This window comes from Myotis nattereri (genome assembly GCF_964212035.1).
Source record: "Myotis nattereri genome assembly, chromosome: 15".
In the NCBI taxonomy this organism is placed as follows: domain Eukaryota; kingdom Metazoa; phylum Chordata; class Mammalia; order Chiroptera; family Vespertilionidae; genus Myotis; species Myotis nattereri.
This window is the reverse complement of record NC_138090.1, coordinates 42,785,703-42,805,304: the sequence shown is the minus strand read 5'-3', so window position 1 is coordinate 42,805,304 and position 19,602 is coordinate 42,785,703.

Genomic DNA, 19,602 nt, shown 5'->3' with positions numbered 1-19,602 from the left:
CCTGGATCAGGGTGGGGGTCCCCACTGGGGTGCCTGGCCAGCCTGGGTGAGGGGATGATGGCTGTTAGCAGCTGGTCACACACCCTTCAGGGTTGGGGTCCTCACTGGGGTGCCTGGCCAGTCTTGGTGAGGAGCTGAGGGCTGTTTTCAGACTGGGGGTGACTGAAGGTCCCAACCGCTCCTTTTTTTCTTTTTCCTTTTTTTATTCCTGGCCAGATTTAGCTTTGAGGCTTGGCTCCAGCTCTTAGGCCTCCGCTGCTGAAAGTAGGTTTCTGGCCTTTGCTTACAATGTTGCGATCCTGCTGGCTGAAGCCCAGCAGGTTTCTGGGGTTTTGTTTAGCTTCTATGTTTGTTACATAGTTGCTTGAAGCTCAGAGGCCTGCAGCGGCAGGCGGGGAACGTTGGAGTCCTCCGTCACTGAAGCAAGCAACGCTTATATTAGTTTCAAGCTGCCTGGCTGCCGGCCGCCATCTTGGCTGACAGTTAATTTGCATATTGCCCTGATTAGCCAATGGGAAGTGTAGCGGTCGTACGCCAATTACCATGTTTCTCTTTTATTAGATAGGATAGTTAAATGCCCGTTCACTTTCTGTAAATTCCCCTTGCCCCAGTAGTGGGCAGAAGTGGTAAGATTGCTTTTCCCAACATACATGGAATTTTTAAGTCAAAAGAACTTGTAGGAAAGGGTCAGTAAAAGCACATGAGAGGAAAACTCCACCTTACAGTGAGGTTATAGGACACGTGGACTGGGAAAGATTTCCCTGTGTTGATACTACAAAGATGTCTATGGGAACAGGTCAGGGGTGATCTGGGTTCAGAGAAGAGGTGCAACCCTTTCCCTACACGTCGTGCCCTGAACAAAGACAATTGTCCTTCTGAGGAGATCAGAACCATCCTCCAGTGACCTTACAGAGCTCACAGTGGACTCAGAGTGGCTAAGATGTCTGAGGCTCTAGCATGGCCCAGGTCCCAAGCCCACTCTCAATTAGCCATGCTCTCTATTTCTCCACAGAGCGGGTGAGAGTGCCCACCCTACAAGCCAGCAACACCACAGTCATGGAGCATAAGGATTCCGTGGTCCTCACCTGCTGCACAAATGCAGAATCCACCCAGTGGTTCTTCAATGGCATGAATCTGCGGCTGACGGAGCGGATGAAGCTGTCCTCAAATGACACAACCCTCACCATAGACCCGGTCTGGAGGGAAGATGCTGGGAATTACCAGTGTGAAGTGTCCAACCCCATCAGTTGCGCTAAAAGTGCGCCGGTTAAGCTGGATGTAAAATATTAGTGACCCTCCTCCTCTCCTATATGTTACTAAACTCTGAATAATCTTTTGTGCCCTTTAAATAGATTTGTTGGGAGGGTGGATAGTCCTTAGAAGATTTGCATTGAGTCAATAAATGCTCAAAAAAGAGCGCTGACGTTGTCATTATTGTTGACTTAAGGTGATAGTCTATACCAGATCCCACCGCTGTGTGGTCTAAGTTGTACCATCTCCACATTGGAGGTGAAACCAAGTCTTTCAAGAGAATGGCAGTGACTGTGTGAATACCCTGGGTGCAGGTGATGAGTTTGCATTAATCCAAGCTCTGTCCCTCCTCCAGGGGGACATGTAGTGGATGCCCTGCCACTGTTGTTGGCAATGGGAATGGATAGAAGGACACCCATGTGGGTAACAACACTGACCTTTTTTTCTCTCCCTGTTTGACTTATTTCAAAAAAATTCTTAAGTCTTTTTGAGTATTTATATTTATATGGCTATAGACTTATTTGCATAAAGTAAATAGGACTCTGCTTTCCTTGTTAATAGGGTATAATTGAAACCTTAGTAACACAACCAGGCTTTGGCTCAAATGTCCTAGTTCAGACTGATGCCCACAGAAATAGAATTGACCTCACATTTCCTGGAGCTAAATTTGACCTGCGGGGTTTTTTGGAATCTCTTGGAGATGGGGTCATTACCCAAAGCTAGAGGGTGAGGCTTCCTAACCTCAGGAGACTGTTAAAACTCCCATCTTCGGTTTCATAGAAAAACCTGCATCAGAGCAAATTATGTGGTAAATGTCAGTTCCTCTGCACTTAGGTCACTAATCAGGCCAAATCCAGTGACACCAGCCATGGTGTAGGATGGAGAATACTCTTCTTCCTTGGAGGTGACCTGTGGTCAAAAGGAAGGTGACTGTAGAGAGCAATGTCATGTCTCCATGCAGAACTCTAGAAGCACAGCATTCTGGGAGATCAGATCCTGGCTGTGTTCAGGAACTCTCAGCTACTTTGCATCTGTTCAGCAATTGCTGGGATATTGCACCTCTTTATAAATTGCTGGAAATGATTAAGATGTCAACTGGTTCTTGGCTAAAAGGAATTTAGTTGTGTTTCCTTCCACCGTACAGAAAGCAGATTTGTTCTGAACTAGAGGTCTAATTATACCCTCAGAGTCACTAACCTTTACAGTTTCTTCCTGACAAAATGCCTTTGTCTTCCATCCTTAGACCATATCTTTCATAAATGTAATTAGTAATTGCAGGTTATTTCTCTGCACTTTTGAAATATACATGTGTCCTCAAAAACTTCTTGCCAGTGTTATGACGCAGAGAATAACTGTCTCAGGGACCTGGCCCCATCCATTGAAATTTAATATTCCTGGTGTCCCTGTGTCCCAGTCTCTGAGAGACAGTAGGAGCCTAAGTTGGGTGGGGACATTCACAACCAAGACGTGAAAAGACCTTCTGCCAGGTCGTCAGGAGATGGTTTACATTTCCTTTCTGTAAAGACCATTTCAAACACAGATGCCTATAATTCCTTCTTCTTTCCTGAAATCTCCCCAGCCTTTTCTTTCAGGGGTGTTGAGTTTCATCTCACTGCCCTATTGCATGGTTCTGAAGAATATCTTCCTTGCCTCTTTAAATTTGTTCAACACCTGTATTACTTTGTGATCATCTACCTGTAACTAGCTGATCCTGTCATTTTGCTCACATTGTCGATACTTACCTTATTTTCAAATCTTCCAATTTGTTTCCTTATCAGGCTAAAATCCTCCACATAAAGGCCTCCAGTTTCCCTGCCTCCCTTCTGACTTGGCATCCACAGCAGCATGTAACGTGACTTCTTAGATGCTTTTGAGTCTGCAGGATGCCTCAGGATGGCCTTTGCATGAGAATCTGAGAAGTCATGCAGGCCTGAAAGGGCACACTTCCACAGGGACCAAGCCATCAATGGTGTTCACATTCATTTTCACTGCACTTTCAAGGAACAAGATCACAGAGATTTTAACAAATATTCTGTCTTGAACTTTAGAAAGTCTAGTAAGCATTCTGGTCCCTGACATGTCAGTCACCCACAGGCTGTCACTAAAAGATGCTGCTTTGTGTCACCCATAACCTATAGCTCAGGCCAGACAGTTGTCCTCATACATTGTTTCCTTCATTGATTTTACAATCACAATCGCCAGGTGCCTGTTCGTAGAGAATCCACATACAGAACTGGGGAAATGCAAATAAATATTTCCTGTGCCTTGTGGACCTGCTGTATTTAGTTATACTTCTTTGAGAGCTAGCCAGAGGAGGATTGTGGGTAAGCAGAAGTGGGCATAGAGGGGAGCTGTTGAGTGATAGGATCTGATCAGAGCCAGGATGATAAATTGTAAAGCCAGGGGGGTTTGGAGATATTAGGCATTATATGAGGTCAAGGGGACCTAAAGGTACCCTGCAGATGGGTACTTTTGAGGAGGGTTCTGGATGTTGCTGAGGGATCTTAGTGAGGGGCTACCTTCTACCTGTTGAGGGAGAAGCCACTGGAGCTGGTGTAGTGAAGTGGGAATGCTGTTCTCCCAATCTTGGATAGGCGAAAGGGGTGAGACACGGGTTTGGGGGAAAGGATTAGCTTCTTGAAGATTCATATTAGTGTCCTGACATTTGGGACAAGAGGGAGCACAAAATATACTGGCTGGCAGGAGTTACAGAATAGACATAAAATAAGAAACAAGAAGGAAAAGCAGATGAGCATCTTGTAGGGAGTTAGGAATCTGAAAAGTGAGGAGGGATGGGCACACCATGAATGCAGAAGATGAGCCTAGGGAATGTGGTATTTGAGCCAGGAAATTAGTTGAAGTCCAGGGTAGTCAGACTAGAACAGGGGTTGGCATGGAGGCTGGGGAAAGTGGGGAATGCAGGGCAGGCTTGAGGGTGAGGACCAAATTGGGGGCCAGAGGTATCCATCCTCCAGATCCAACCCAGGAGAGATGTCTGCATTTGGCTCTCAAAGCAGTTTCCCCATGGCCTGGGACAGGCATGAAAGGCCAATCTCACCTCTATACACCAAGACTTGCCTCAGTTGAGTAAACACGTTAGCCATGTCCCAGGGAATTTGTGTGTCAGTGAGTAAGTCTGAATAGGACCCTGGGGACAGGCAAGAAAAAGGCTGATGGTATGTGTGTGTTGCGGGAATAGAAATTGAGGGCTGGCATGAACTTGGAATGTGTGGAGCATTTTCCTTCATTGTTGACTAGTGAGAGTAACTTTCTGTGATTCCACAAGTAAGAGCTCTCTGCTAGGTCACAGGGATGGAGTAGTAGGTACCCACCTGCCCTTGTCTAATCTAGGATGTGTCACTTCCAACTGTATTGGATGCTTCTCTCCTCACCTGAACTTATGTTGGTGGGTGTGGTAGAACCCAGGTTATGATGAGCAGTTATGCCTACCTGGTCATATTACAGACCACATTCAGACTCTCCATCTCTACTCAGGCCTAGAAGCCTGTTAGGAACTGTTGTTTCATTGCTGTAGAAAATATTCACAAGAAGTGGCCTTGTTCACAAGTAGAATGCCTAGGAGTAATTATTTTATTAGGTCTCACCAGAGGTTTCACAAAGCACCTTTCATTCTTCTAACATAAATTAGCTACTTGTCCTTTTCTCTGGAGGGTACATCCAGCATGGCCCAGAATAGTGGAGCCATAGATGTGCAGATCCTTGAATGGTCACAGATGTGGATGGCCCTATAGCTCATGCTTTGCTTAAACTGCTGATCATAAGAGTTGATCTTGCCTCTAGTGTCACTGTCTTCACTGATGTCATTGTCTTAGAGCATCAACGTTAGCAGGCATCACTTCCACACTTTGGAGCACACGTGTCTGACTAAGGCATTTAGAAACTTACAGTTTTGTTCATCTTTAGCAGGAAAGCCTCTACTTCTCTCAATTTTTATGACTTGAGCTTGGGATTGAATTAACTTGGAGAATGAACACATCCATTTACCCTGGTAGGGAGGGCCGCTTCATGGGCTCATAATTTGTGCAGCCACTTAGAAGGGACTGTGGTAGGTTTAATAGTTTGCTTTTGTCATCCTGAAATTCTTAATATGAACAAAGAGCCATGAACTTTCAGTTGACTTTACATAGTCCTCCCCTACACCTGACCGTTGGTTGGGAAAATTCTGTAATGTTACCAACAGAGAGCAGTACAGCAGCAATGAAACGTTGAAAAGCTGTGAAGGGATGTAGAGAAGTATTTGGCTCTTTCTACTATGATTGTGGCATTACAAGTGTCTAATGAGCAGGACCATACAACATCCACCTCTGTAGGTCACAGAAGGAAGGTTCTCTGTCTATGATGTTCTCTGGAGATTCAAATTTAAAGAAATCTCAGGTAGTTGGCTCAAATGTGAATGGCATTAAACAGACACAATAAGCTTACACTAAATATTGGTCTTTAGAAAAATACTGGAGAGAAAAGAGAGAGAGAGAGAGAGAGAGAGAGAGAGAGAGAGAGAGAGAATTGGTGATGAGAATGAAATCACCTCAGTTTCCAAAGGAAAGATATTGTAGTAGATAATGCAAAAAAATTAGTAAATAAACTCAAAGAATATCGTTTAAGAAACTCTCCCTCTCCCTCTCCCTTCCTCTCTGCAAATAATCAATAAAATACATTTTCAAAAAAAAGAAAAACAGCATCCTAGTCTTGTTCATGATGATAGTAACATTTTCCAAGGTTCTCCATGGAATGTTGGGTTAGCTGTGGGCTTTCATGTGTAGCCTTTATCATATTGAATAGTTTCCTTCTATTCTTACAGCTCCTGTCTTTGTTAAAACTATAACCACTTCCCTCTAGAGACTTATTTTACCATGATATTCAATCTGCAGGCCAGGAAATAAAGCTCTTTTAGACTGAAAAGTCATTTAGCTGGAACCTCTCGTTCCAAGATCATGAAGACTGGGTAGTGCCATCTGTATTGCCTAATGAATTATTTAAAAAGAGGTAAATGCCTTTTCACTTTCTATAAAGTTCCCTTGGCCCCAGAGATGGACAGAGGTGGTAGCCTGCCTTCCACAACATACATGGAATTTTACATAAAGAGTGGGACCTCATCTTTTTTGAAATTAATGAGAGAAAGAATTGATGAAAGCTCATGAGAGGAAACTACTACCTGATGATGAGGTCATAGGAAACATAAGCGGGGAAGGTATTCTCTATGCTGACAACACAGAGATGTCTGGGGAACAGGTCAGGGGTCACCCTGGGGTTATGTGGGGTCAGAGAAGAAGTGCAGCTCTCTCCTTACACATTGTCACCTGAACAAAGACAATTGTCCTTCTGCAGAGGTCAGGACCATCCTCTGGTGACCTTTACAGAGCTCACTGGGGATTGTGAGTGGCTGAGATGTCTCAGAATATAGCAGGACCCCAAGTCCCAAGCCCACTCTCAATCAGTCCTTGGTCTTTTCGCAGAACCCACAAGAGTGCCCACCCTCCTAGAGAGCAACACAAAGTAACGGAGCATGAGAATGCTGTGGTCCTGACCTGCTACTCAACTGTGATCCTCACCCAGTGGTTCTTCAATAACATGTGTCTGTAAGAGCATGAAGCTGACCTGGAGCAACAGAACCCTCACCATAGACGCTGTCAGGAGGGAGGATGCGGGGAACTACCTGTGTGAAGTGTCCAACAACATCAGTTCTGCTGAAAGTGAAGTGGTTGAGCTGGATGTAAAATATTAGTGACCCTGCTTTCCTACTCTATGTTATTAAACCCTAAATAAATTTGTTTCACCCTTGAAATAAATTTGTTGTGATGCTGGAAAGTCTTTAGAAGACTTGAACGGAGTCAATAAATGCTCAAAAATGAGAGCTAGCATTGAGGTTATTGTTGACTGAAGCTAACATTCCACACCCAATCCCATCTCTGGTTGGTCCCATTTGCACCATCTCCACAGTGAAGGTGACACCGAGTCCCTCCCAGCAAGGGCAGTGGTCATGTGATGACCAGTGGGAGCATGTGATAAGTTTCCAGGAGTCCAAGCTCTGTCCCTTCTCGAATGGGTCCTGTGGAGGGTACCTGGACACTGTTTTGGACAGCAAGAAGGTACAGGAGGACTCCCATGTGGATATCAACACTGATATTTTTCTTCCTTTTGTACCTCTCCCCAAATATTTTAAAGCCCTCTTAAATACTTTTCATTTTGGTGGCAGTGGATCAATTTCCATAAGTTGGGTAGGATACTGTCTTACTTGTTAAAAGAATAGAATTGGAAATGCTGGTAAAAAAAACCAAGGCTTTGGCTCAAATGTTCTAGTTCACACTGATATCCTGAGAATTAGAAATGACTTCACTCTTTATGGAGCTCAGTTTCTCCTGATGGGTATTTTGGCGTCTCTTGGGGAAGAGGGCATCTCCCAAAGCGAGAGAGACTGCAGGTGAAGTGTGAAGGTGAGGCTCCCTAGCGTCATGAGGCTGTTAGAACTCCCATCTTAGGTTTCATAGAAACATGTGCAACAGAGCAAACTATGTGTGAATGTCAGTTCCTCTGCACTTAGGTCACTAATCAGCCAAATTGAGTGACACCAGCCATGATGCAGGATCACAAATACTCTTCTTCCTTGGAGATTTCGTTTGATCAAAGGGAAGGTGACTATAGAGGGAAATGTAATGTCTCCATGGAAAACTCCAATTGCACAGCCTTCTGGGCGATCAGATCCTGGCTTTGTTCAGGGACTCTCAGCTATTTTTCACCTGCTTATAAATGCAGGAACTGATGAAGATGCAAACTGGATCTTGTCTGAAAGATATTTACTGGTGTTTTCCTCCACTGTGCAGAAAGCCGTTTTGTGTTGACCAGGGGTGCTTTCACGTTGCCTCAGAGTCACTTATGTTTAAATGGGTTCTTCCTGAATGCAGGCCTCTGATCTCCATTGTTTGAGAGCATTTTCTTCACAAATGTTATCACAATTTGCAGTTGCAGACTTTTTCTCTGACCTTTTGAAATATACATACGTCTCCTTAAAAACTTCTTGCCATTGTTATGTCCCATAGAATATTTGTCTCAAGAGCCTGGGCCCGCCCTTTTGAAATGTAATCCTCCTGGTGTCCCTGTGTTCCTGTCTCTGAGGGTGGGTAGCAGCCTAACTTGGGTGAGACATTAATAGCCAAGAGGTGAAAGGACCTCCTGTCCGTATTTTGTGAGAAGTTTTACTTTTCTTTTGTGGAAAGCCAACTGGCAAACACAGATGCCTATGATTCCTGCTGCCATTCTTAAAATCTCCCCAGCCTTTTATTTTGAAGGTGGTGAGCTTAGTCTCACTGTCCTATTGCATGGTTGGTCTTCAATAAAGTGTTTCTTGCCTCTTTCAATTTGCCCAATGCATGTTTTCCTTTGGCATCACCTACCTGTAATTAGCTGATCCTGTCATCTTGCTCATCTTACCTTATTTTAAAATTTTCCAATATTTCCTTATATGACTATAATCCTCCAAATAAATGTTTCTAACTTGCCTCCCTCACTTCTGACTTACCTTCCAAAACAGATGACCTGACTGCCCAGATCATTCCGTGGCCCCAGGTTGCCTTGGAGTGGCCTTTGTCCCAGAATCTGAGTGCACCTGCACAGCAGCCTAACCATTAATAATATTCTAATTCCACGGGCATTTTAACCGCACTTTCAAGGGAAAGGTCACAGAGATTTTTAAAAATATTATGTCATAAAACTCAAGAACTCCAGTAAATATGCAGAATGTTTGTCATGTCAGTCACGCACCTTATTTTGGGCCCTCTGTGACCTGGAGCTAAGGCCAGACATCACTGTCTTCATTCTTTGTTGTTTTTACAAACTCCATGTGCCTGTTGTTAGAGACTCCAGAACCAGAACCTGGGAAATCAGAAATAAATCTCTCTTCTGGTTCTATTTCCTTTTCTGCTCCGTGTGGCCTCTGTCATATTTAGCTGAAATCCTTGGAGACCTGGCCAGAGAAGGATTATGGATAAGAAAAGGTGGGTATGAGGGAGGACATGGAGGGATGGTGTCTTCTCAGAGTCAGGATGAGAAATTATAAAGCCATGGAATGTTTGGATGTTATGCAATGTGTGGGTTCAAGACTGACTAGGAGCCTTGGGACAGGCAATGGAGTAGCTGACGGTGTGTGTTGTGGGAGGAGGCATTGAGGGCCAGGATAAACTGGAGTGAGTGGAGCCTTTCCCTTCTTTCTTGACCAGTCAAAGAGAACTTCCTGTGATTTCACAGGTGAGAGCTCTGTGACAGGTAACAGGGCAGGAGTGGTAGGTGTCCATGGTATTGGCCACCTGTTCTCATCTTATCCTGGTTTTGTCACTTCCACATGTGATGGATGCTTCTCTCCCCTCCTGACCTTCTGTTGGTGGGTGTGATAGAACCCAGATCATGATGAGCACTTATGGCTACTGGGTCACCTTACAGCCCATGTTCTGACTCTCTGTCTCTCCTGAGGCCTAGATGCTGGTCAATGGTTCTTGTTCTATTGCCTTAGAATAGAAGCAAACCATAGGAATGTGCATGTCATTTTCTATGAGGTATTACAAGAGGCTTAACAAAGCACCTTTCATTCTCCTAACATCAGTTAGATGAAGGTACAAGCACAGAAATTTCTTCTTTACTCTGGAGGGTACCATCCAACATGGCCCAGACTATTGGAACCATGAAAGCCTCATAGATATGTCAGACCCGTGAATGGTGAGAGTCCTGATGTCCTTACAGTTCATACTTTTCATAAACTGCTGATGATTAGAACTGACCCTGGCACGGTTGTCACTGTCATCACTGATGTCATTGTCATAGAGCATCAACAGCAGCAAGAATCCACTTCCACCCTTCAGAGCACATGTGTCTTACTAAGGCACTTAGAAATCTTATCGTTTTGCTCATCTTTAGACGGAGAGTCTCTAGTTCTCACATTGAGGATGACTGTAGGTCTCTAGGTATTTTATGACTTAAATTTGGGATGAAATCAACTTAGAGGATGAACACATCCATTTCCCTTGCTAGGGAGGGCCAACTTCATTGGATTGAAATCTGTGAAGTCACTTAGAAGGGCCTGTAGTAGGTTTAATACTTTGCTTTTGCCATTTTGAAATTCTCTTTTTTTCTTTATTGATTAAGGTATTACTTATGTGTCCTGACCCACCATTGTTGAAATTCTTAATGACACTCACTTTACTTGATTACGTCCCTAGCAGAGACCCCGGGCTGGAAAAAATATTTTGAGCCTGGACGGTGAGACTCAGTGGATGAGTGACCACCTAAGAACCAGGAGTTCATGGTTTCATTACCACTCAGGGCACATGCTCAGGTTGCAGACTCGATCCCCAGTGTGAGGCATGCAGGAGGAAGCCAATGATTCTCTCTCATCATTGATGTTTATGTCTCTCTCTACCTCTCCCTTCCTCTCTTAAATCAATTTTTAAAAATTTTTTTAAGAAAAAATGGTGTGGCCCTATTTGGGAGGTGCAAGTTGTAATACGGCCACCAGAGGGTGGCACCACAACAAACTAACCTAAAGGAGCTGAGAAGGAATATAAAGAGGTTTTGTCTTTCTCTACTCTAATGAACAGGACCACCCCTCTTCCACCCCTGTGGCTCAAAGAGGAAGATTCTCCATCTATGATGTACTTAAGAGATTTGAATTTAAAGAAATCACAGAGAGTTGGCTTAAATGTGAGTAGCCTTAAACAGATGCAATAAAGTGTACACTAAATACTGGTTTTCAGGAAAGTACTGAAGATTGTTTTGTATCCTCAGGGTTCCTTGAGATATCATATGAATTAAGAATGATATTTTTATTTGTTTAAAAATGCCTTTGGGATTACAATATATTTTATTGAATCTGCAGATTGCTTTGAGTAGTAGGGACAGTTAACAATATTAAATTTTCTAATTTATGGTGGTGTTGTTAATGGGGATGGATTTACAAAGAAGCAATTGCTTTGTTCCTTTTTTCTCCAATCTTTTTGTACTCATTCTTCTGAGGAAGTTCACAAACCTCTCCTAGCGCAGGACTCCCTGAGGTGAGAACAGGACAAGGATTCCAGAACTTTAGATCCAAGGCCTAAGTGAGGGGGTTAAGTAAGCAGGAGTCTTTCCCTGATCCTTCCATTTTCCCCCTCTGCTGTAACTTGCTGTTAATCCCATGGATGACACTATTCTGTTGAACATCCCTCTTTTTTCTGCCAACTCTAGCTCAACTGGAACAATTTTGTCTTATATAAATAAGAACCTTAAAAAAAAACAAATAAGAACCTTATTTACTAGAAGCCATCCATTTTAAGAATATTAGTGACTGGTTCATTTGACACATCACTGGTCTGTCAAAAATATTTGAAAGTCATTCACAAGAAATGTATGCAAATTATAGTAAGAAGTTAGGAAAATTCCTTGGCATGTAGAATGGGGAAACTGAGACAGATAGCTGACTAAACTGGCCTAGCACATTACAGCCAGATGTAGAAGGTCACCAGGGCAGAAAGCCCCGGGTACCTAGCAACAGGCAAAACTGATCCTAGACCTTGCCTTCAGGGTGGCCTTTTCTTCCCTGGCATACCATTGGTTGTGTGACTTAACCTCCTGTCCTGCTGTTGACCAATCAGTGGAGGCCACGATCTGAAAGGGCAAACCTGGAAATGATGATAAATATTCTATTGAGATCTTCCCTGAGACCTCCTCTAAGTCCCAACCTTTGAAAAGTAGATAGAACCCCTCAAGACAAAGAAGGCAGCATGTGCCTCTATTGGGGCACACCCACTCAAATCTCCTTTTCCAGTGAATTTTCTTTCACCTAAACCATAAGTGATACCCAGGCGACTTGCAACAATGGGAACAATAGGCAGCACTAGCTCATCTTGTGCTAACTCCCTGAACTTATCCCCAAGTCCCCTTGCCTCTAACTCTCCAGTGAGCTGACAGCAGCCTTGCATAGGCTCACTTCTATCCCATAAATTTTCCGGACAACCAAAGCAGCAACACCTTGTCTCTCTCCTACTGCTTCTTGTATCCCAGGCCCTTCCTTGTATATCTGCCCCCAGCTTTAATAAACATAGTCTCAAAATCACCTGGACTCATATTCTGCAATCTTTCCTCATGAAGTCAACTACCTGCACACTACCAGCTGGTCTTAGGCAAATTGGCTCAGGGCCTGGCTTTTATTTCTGATAACGTTTTGAAATGTAGTGGGAATGCTATTGCAAAAGGAGGAAAGGGATCTGGGAGTGTTCTTTAAAAATATTTGTATTGATTTCAGAGAGGAAGGGAAAGGGAGAGAGAGATAGAAACGTCAATGATGAGAGAGAATCATTGATTGGCTACCCCCTGCACAACCCACACTGGGGGTCGAGCCCACAACCCAGGCAAGTGCCCTGACTGGGAATCGAACTGTGACCTCTTGGTTCATAGGTTGTTGCTCAACCACTGAGCCACGCCAGCCAGACTGGGTGTTTTTAAGAGAAGTTAAAAGTAAGTAGTTTGACCTAACAAGTTAATTATGTCTGAATGAGTAAAAAAAGGCAAACTGAAAACAAGGGAAGCTGTAGAGGTTAGTGGAAAAGGAATATTGAGAAATTTTATGTAGAAATGCCAGAACCTAATAATGGGGATATGCTTATACCCTAACCCAACAAAGACTACTAACCATATTAATTCAAATGCTGAAGTAGCTATAAAACGTGGCCCTGTATAACTGCAGCTGAGGCACAGGAAATTTACTTATGATATTCTTACTGTCGTCCTGGTCTATGAAATTTTTATCAGATAATTGTAATATACACCATTGGGTTCTTACAGCCTTCTCCCCAAATATGATTATAGTTCCAAATTTCACAATCAGCAGGAATCAGACTAATAATGAATGACCCTTGAGTGTTTCCACTGGGAAATAACTGGACCATTGTAAATGAGAACGCATCTCAGGATAAGATTGTGAAAACTGAAGAGGTTTATAGTGTGCCCTCAAACTATAAGCAAATGTTATACAAGATGAAAAATACAGAGAAATGAGACAGACAGCAAAATTTGAATCACGATAGCTTATAGGTTAAGAATGACCCAAAATGTTTTTCTTTATTTTTTTTGTTGTTTTTTCTGTTTGTTTGTTTAATTCCTAACTCAAGGATATTGTTTCCACTGATTTTTAGAAAGAGTAGACGGTAGAGAGTACGGAGGGAGGGAGAGAGAAAAAGAGAGAGGGAGAGGAATATCAATATGAGAGGGACACAATTGGCTGTCTCCTCCATGCATCCTGATTGGGACCAGGGATTGAACTTACATCCCAGACACATGACCTTGACCAGGAACTGCAGGCTGATACTCCAATCGCTTAGCGACACTGTTCAGGGACAAAGTGTTTTTCTTAATGAAGACCAGTGGAATCTGACTGGCTCCCATTTACCTGTTTCTCACTTTTGAGAAAATTTGACCTTGACTTCTATTCAAGGTTACAGTCTTGCCCTATCCCCAATGGTTCATAGTTCAGCTAGATAAACTAAGACTTCCTACTGATGAGCCTTATTAGCACCATGAAACCACATTTTCCAACCAAATGGTTGATCATCAAGGAATCATTCCATTTGATTTATGACCCAAAGGGGGAGGTGTGGATGAAAATGGGGCCACATACTAAAGCTGACAAGCTCACAGGAGGCCTGCATAGTATGATTTGCAAAATAAGAGACTTAAAGTAACCACATAGGATGGCCTGAAATGACAAATTTCTAACTAAAAGTGACTCATGGTGGGTAACTATGTCTTAGGTATTTTTTCCTAACAAAGCTGAATCTTTATATTAACTGAACATGTCTATTGTCTTTTTGCATTCATGATAAGTTACTTCTTGAATATCAGGAATTTTTTTCTCTTTTTTTTAGACCCTCACTGCACCAGAGGGGAAGCCACAGACCCCTTCAGTGCTATTGTCATCATGTTAATTGTTAGCTGCTAACTATCCTCTATCAACCAATGCAAAAGAAGTATGTGTCTATTTGTTTTACTTTTCATCCAGTCTCAGAGATTTCCCTGTTTTGCTTTCTCCCACCTACCTAATCTATCACCAATGGATTTTATTTAACCCCTTATGCCTCCTTGCTTTGATTGTAATATATAACATAGTGTGCAAAACTGACACTTTTCGTTGAGATTTTGCTTCCTGGAAATTGTCGTCAGTTTGATTCAAATAAACTCAGAAAAATTCTCTACAGGTTTAAATGTTTCTTACGCTGGCAGCTGAAAATTCCAGGCTTCTAATCAAGATTTGGCCTTTATAGCAACCTGTCCTCACCCTGCAACTATCCAGAGGCCTGTCAGGAGTTCCCTCATCGGGACAAAAGACACTCTTATTGCCCATATCACTCAGAAAATTTCAAGAATTTAAACTGCTCTATTCTAAGAACCAGGAAATATCTTTCTATGAAATCACATGAGGAAACTGAGGCTTTTTGAGGTAAGATCACTTAACCAGAGTCACAAAGCCTGCAAGTGGACTCAACCATGCCGTGTATTGTCTATTGGCACTTGACATCTATGCACCACCCCTTTCTATATTTCCTTCTATACCAGAGGGGCTGAAAGGTTAAATATCATCTTTTCCACTTCTAATGACTGGGAATCCAGGTGTGATTTAATTTCATTATCTGAGATGCACTTGTGTGGAGTTTGGACTCTGGCAAGGAGAAGGGGCTGTGATTCCTGTTCCTGGTGGCTGGGCTCTGCAGACATAGCTTTATGTGAAGAAGCAGGTGTTTCTTTCCCTCTGTGTGGGGCTGTGTCAGTGGGACCTTCAAAGCAGACTTCCTGTGTCAACTCCCTGAATTCCATTTTTCTGGCCCTTCGTTGGTTATACATGCACCTAATTCTGTGCTAAAGACCTTTCTGCAAAAATGTTAGTGCCCGGTTTACCTGAAATAGTCCTAAATGGGAATCAACACAATGTCCATAAATGGGCGAATGGCTAAACAAGTTTGGTGCATCCTAAAATGAAACAGGCCTGAGGGGTTAAAAAGGAAAGAACTATTTCAAGATAATTGTGTTGATTCTAGAAGACAACATTTGCCCAAAATTACATATAAAATGGTTCAAATTATGAAAACTGCAGAAAATGCAAATTCATCTATAATGACCAAAAGTAGATAAGAGTTGGAGGGAGTGGGAGAGGGACAGAGTGAGGAGATTATAAGAAGGCCTGCAGAGGCTTTAAGAGTAAAGAGCATGTTCATTTTCTTCATTGTAACAACTTCTCTGGTGAGTTCATCTGGCAAAGCTTAATAATTTGTACACTTTCAATATGGTAAGTTTATTATATGACAACTAAAAGTCAATGAATATGTGAAATTTAAATATATACCTATGAAATATTGCTTAAAGTATAAATTGAATAGAAAATTCAAAACTGTAACATGACTTTTTTCTTGCACATTTTTCAGCTTGTCCATCAAAGGGGGGTGAGCTACTCCACAGCCTGCAGCCTCCTCAGGTGTCTGCTGACCCCACCTCAGCAGGACCCACAGCCCAGCAGGGTCCAACCTCACCAGCATTACTCAGTCCACATTCCTTCTCACTCTTCACACTGCCCACAATGGACTTTGAAAGCTCCTCTACCCAGTCAGGTATCTGTCCACCAATGCCCAGACCTGTGCAGGCAGCTCTTCCCCACCACCCTCTGTCCAAAGGGTGAATGGCCACTCATGCCTCAGGTCTCAGCCAAGAGGTCAATTTCTCAGAAGTGCTCTCTGTGATCCCCAGACAACCTGAGACTTAAGTACATACAACTCTTTCTTCGTGGTCCTTCTCTGGATTATAATTAACTCCTTAGTGCTGTGATTTCTCTGAGAGCCTGTCTTTGTTACAAGGTAAACTCCATGAGCACAGGTCCCACCAATATCCTGTTCTCTCAGGTCCAACGGCCCAACCAGGCCTGACACATCACGGATGCTCAATAAACACTCATTAAATGGATGGGAGAAATGACCCAATGGACGCTTGTCACCCTGTGTGACACTAGTGGTCAAACTATGTCCCTTATAGGCATGAAAGCATTGGTATCAGCATGGGAGGAGGCAACAAGTGTCCGTGATGACCCAGGGATGGGTTTTTTCACCCTGACACAATCAGGGGGGCGGGAGATAGGACCAACTAAGAGTGAAGAGTCATACCTTCCTTCATTCCCAGAAAATCACAACCCTCCCCATTTCCACCTTGTGAATGTTCTCTCATATTCCTCGGGCCTGGACAGTAGCCTCTGTTCTTTGTCTTCTCAAAGAGCCCTGACCTGGCAGACACTCTGGATCTTTCACCCCAGGTATAGGTACTACCATGGGAAAGAGAGCTCGTACTGTCTGGGGATGACTCCCAAACCCAATTTTCCTGGTGTGTGGGACACCTGCCTGTAGTCCCTGAACATCTCACCCATCCATGATGTCCTCGGTAGCAAGGTAAACTTCCTCAGAAGGATGGGAAAGGAGAATCCAGAATCCGGGGTTACTTAGATTTCAGAGGACTGAGGGTCCCACAGGAGCCCCCCCTCCCCTAACAGAGGGACCCAAGTTCCTGTGGTTGACACTCCAAGTGGGGCTGCTTCAGACCCTGTGCCCTGGGGGAGGACTACAGTAGAGGATGGACAGGGACACAGGTGACAAGAATGCAACACCCCAATGCAATGATGGAGATGCACAGGGCTTTTGGGGGATCAGCCCTCCAGTTTGGCACACTCTACTAAAAGCCTCAGAAGAGAATTCACCAGGTTCTGTTCTTGAAACCTTTGGGATAGAGATTTCCTCCTAAAATAGTACATCCACTAGAAGGGACAGTTCTCATGACACTGGACTCATAATACACTGGACCCTCAGCCCCTCTGAGATGGAAGCAGCCCCAGATCCTGTCCGCTTACTGGGCTCACCCTACTCTGAGATGGAGTCAGGAAGCCTGGAGCCCACAGTGACTGGACCCCGACTGACTGGCCTTTAAGCTTGAAGACCAGAGCCCACCTCTACCCATGTGTCAGGGTCAGCTCTCATTCTCTGGTCAGCATCCCTGGCACAGCCCCTGACATTGGCTGCTGGTCTCCTTCTGCTCTCCAGGGGGGCGATATTTAAACACACAGACAACACAGGGTATTCACACATGAACCTGGCTGTGCCTAAGGGCTGGAGAAGGAGCCTGATTTCCATCCCCTGCTGCCACAGATGCTTTTGGACTCTGCCTTCGTGCCTGCTCCATCCCTCCTGCTACTTCTAGGGACTGTGAATAAAACAGAAAAAACAATAAGAATCAGCTGTAAAATAAGCCTGACATGCCCAGCAGATCACATGGCAGTCCTGACAAGCTGAGTGACCAAAAATAACTGCACAGGTTGGTCTGATCACAAATTCCTTACTGGGCAGGTGATTGCAAGGCGTCATGTACCAGGCCTACACCTTTGTTAGCAAAGGTCAGACTTTACGTTAAGTGAGCCTTGTTCCCTGTTCTTATGCATCTTGAATAACATACCTTTGATACATCAGAGTAGTTGTTCTTTTGAAATATGATTTGAAGGCACAGACTCTGGGACCAGCATATGAGACAACATACTCCTTAGGTTACCTGGTTCCTTGCACAAACTCTCAATGTGCTGTAAATGTTAATTATCCTGGACCCACCAAAGTAAAAATTCTCCATTTTGCTATTTATCAATTCTAGAGATTTCTTCACTTCCTAATGGATTTCACACAACTTTTTCCCTCTTCTTTTTTTCACTATAATGTATAAAATAACTTGTACAACTGCCAAGCTCAGGATTTGTTATCTTCTTCCAGGCATATGACGTTAGCTTGATTCAAATAAACTCATGAAAATCTTCACAGGTTGGGAAGTTTCTTACTTTAACAGGCCCAAGAGCACCTGCTCTCTCAGGGCTCTATTTGCTGGTCTCCGTCCCATGCCTGGCACCACCCATGAGCAAGGTGGGGTAATGAAAGGAAACTCCCCCAGGCAGAGGACAGACAGCGCCCCAAGGTCAAGGAGCACCAGGACAGGCTCAGCCAAGAGAGAGGGAGAGTCTCCCAGAAACTACCCTGGATGACCAGGGATCCCACAGCCACCTGAGATCCCACCACAGTCCTCTCTTTCCAGGACATGCAGGACACCTTCCTCTTCACTCCCAGGAACTTCAGGGTCTTCTGAGACTGTTGGTCCTGGGTCTCTAACCTGGAAGCAAAGGGCAGGCTGGTGACAACCTGAGATTGAGGGAGGGTCCCCTCTGTAGTTGTCACCCAGCTTGACCCCTTCTCACCCCCACAGTCACCTCTGTGCCCTTCCTACTGGGAGGAAATCCAACCTTCCCAGCACATTTGTGAACACCCAGCAACGCGGTGCTCAGCTGGGTTTCTGTGTCACAAACAGAAATAATCCCCAGTTTGAGGCCTTTGGGGCTCTCTGTGTGCTGCTGATACACCCAAGACCAAGACACATCAGAGGCCAATACTGGGGTGAGAGGGTCATCCTCTCAGGGGACACGTGGCCCCATCAGCCTTGCTGTTGCAAGTGGACTCCACAGGACAGTAAGACCTACCTTCCCTGAGAGCTCATCAGATGCAGAGTTTCTGGTCCACTGCACACCTGCAGAGTCAGAATCTGCATTTTAACAGGATGTGGAGACCCTCCCTGTGCACAGGAGAGGGGGAGGGGTGTCCCATCACCACATCACCAGATCTCATTCTGGTTGGGCATCCACATTAGCCGGACAGCTGCTGAAGCAGCATCTATGGTGTCACCTGGGCATCGCAATCTTTACAAAGTTTCACAGGTGATCCGATATACAGCGGTGGTGGCATCCCTGTGAGAAGAGTTCCTGAGGTGGCCCCAGAACTCCTGCTCTGATGAGAAAAGTCAAATGTGAAAGAGAGAGGGCTGTGGGGGAGGCTACTGTGCATTTGACTGGGAACCATGAGGAATGCGTATGACCTGGATGGCGCAGGTTGGTGCTTTTCCAAAGAGAGCATGTGAGTGTGTGTGTGTGTGTGTGTGTGTGTGTGTGTGTGTGTGTTCAGATACCTCAGCAGCTCCAAGGCAACCAACATTTAGAGTGATGGTAAGTGGGAAGGAGGAAGAAAGGGTGGCAAAAATGAGGGGAGGAGGAGGTGGGTCCTTGGCACAAACTCCGGCCTGGTCCACGTGAGTAGGTAAGTGATCTTGCACCAGGAGGAAACCCAGTACACAGTGAAGAGGGAAAGCAGATCCCACCAGTTTGTACAGCGGTGCCTTTGAGCTTTCCTGGAATCCAAGCTCTTCTCCCAGACGGAGGGACAATAGAGGCAGCAGACACCATGGAGTCACTCTCAGCCCCTG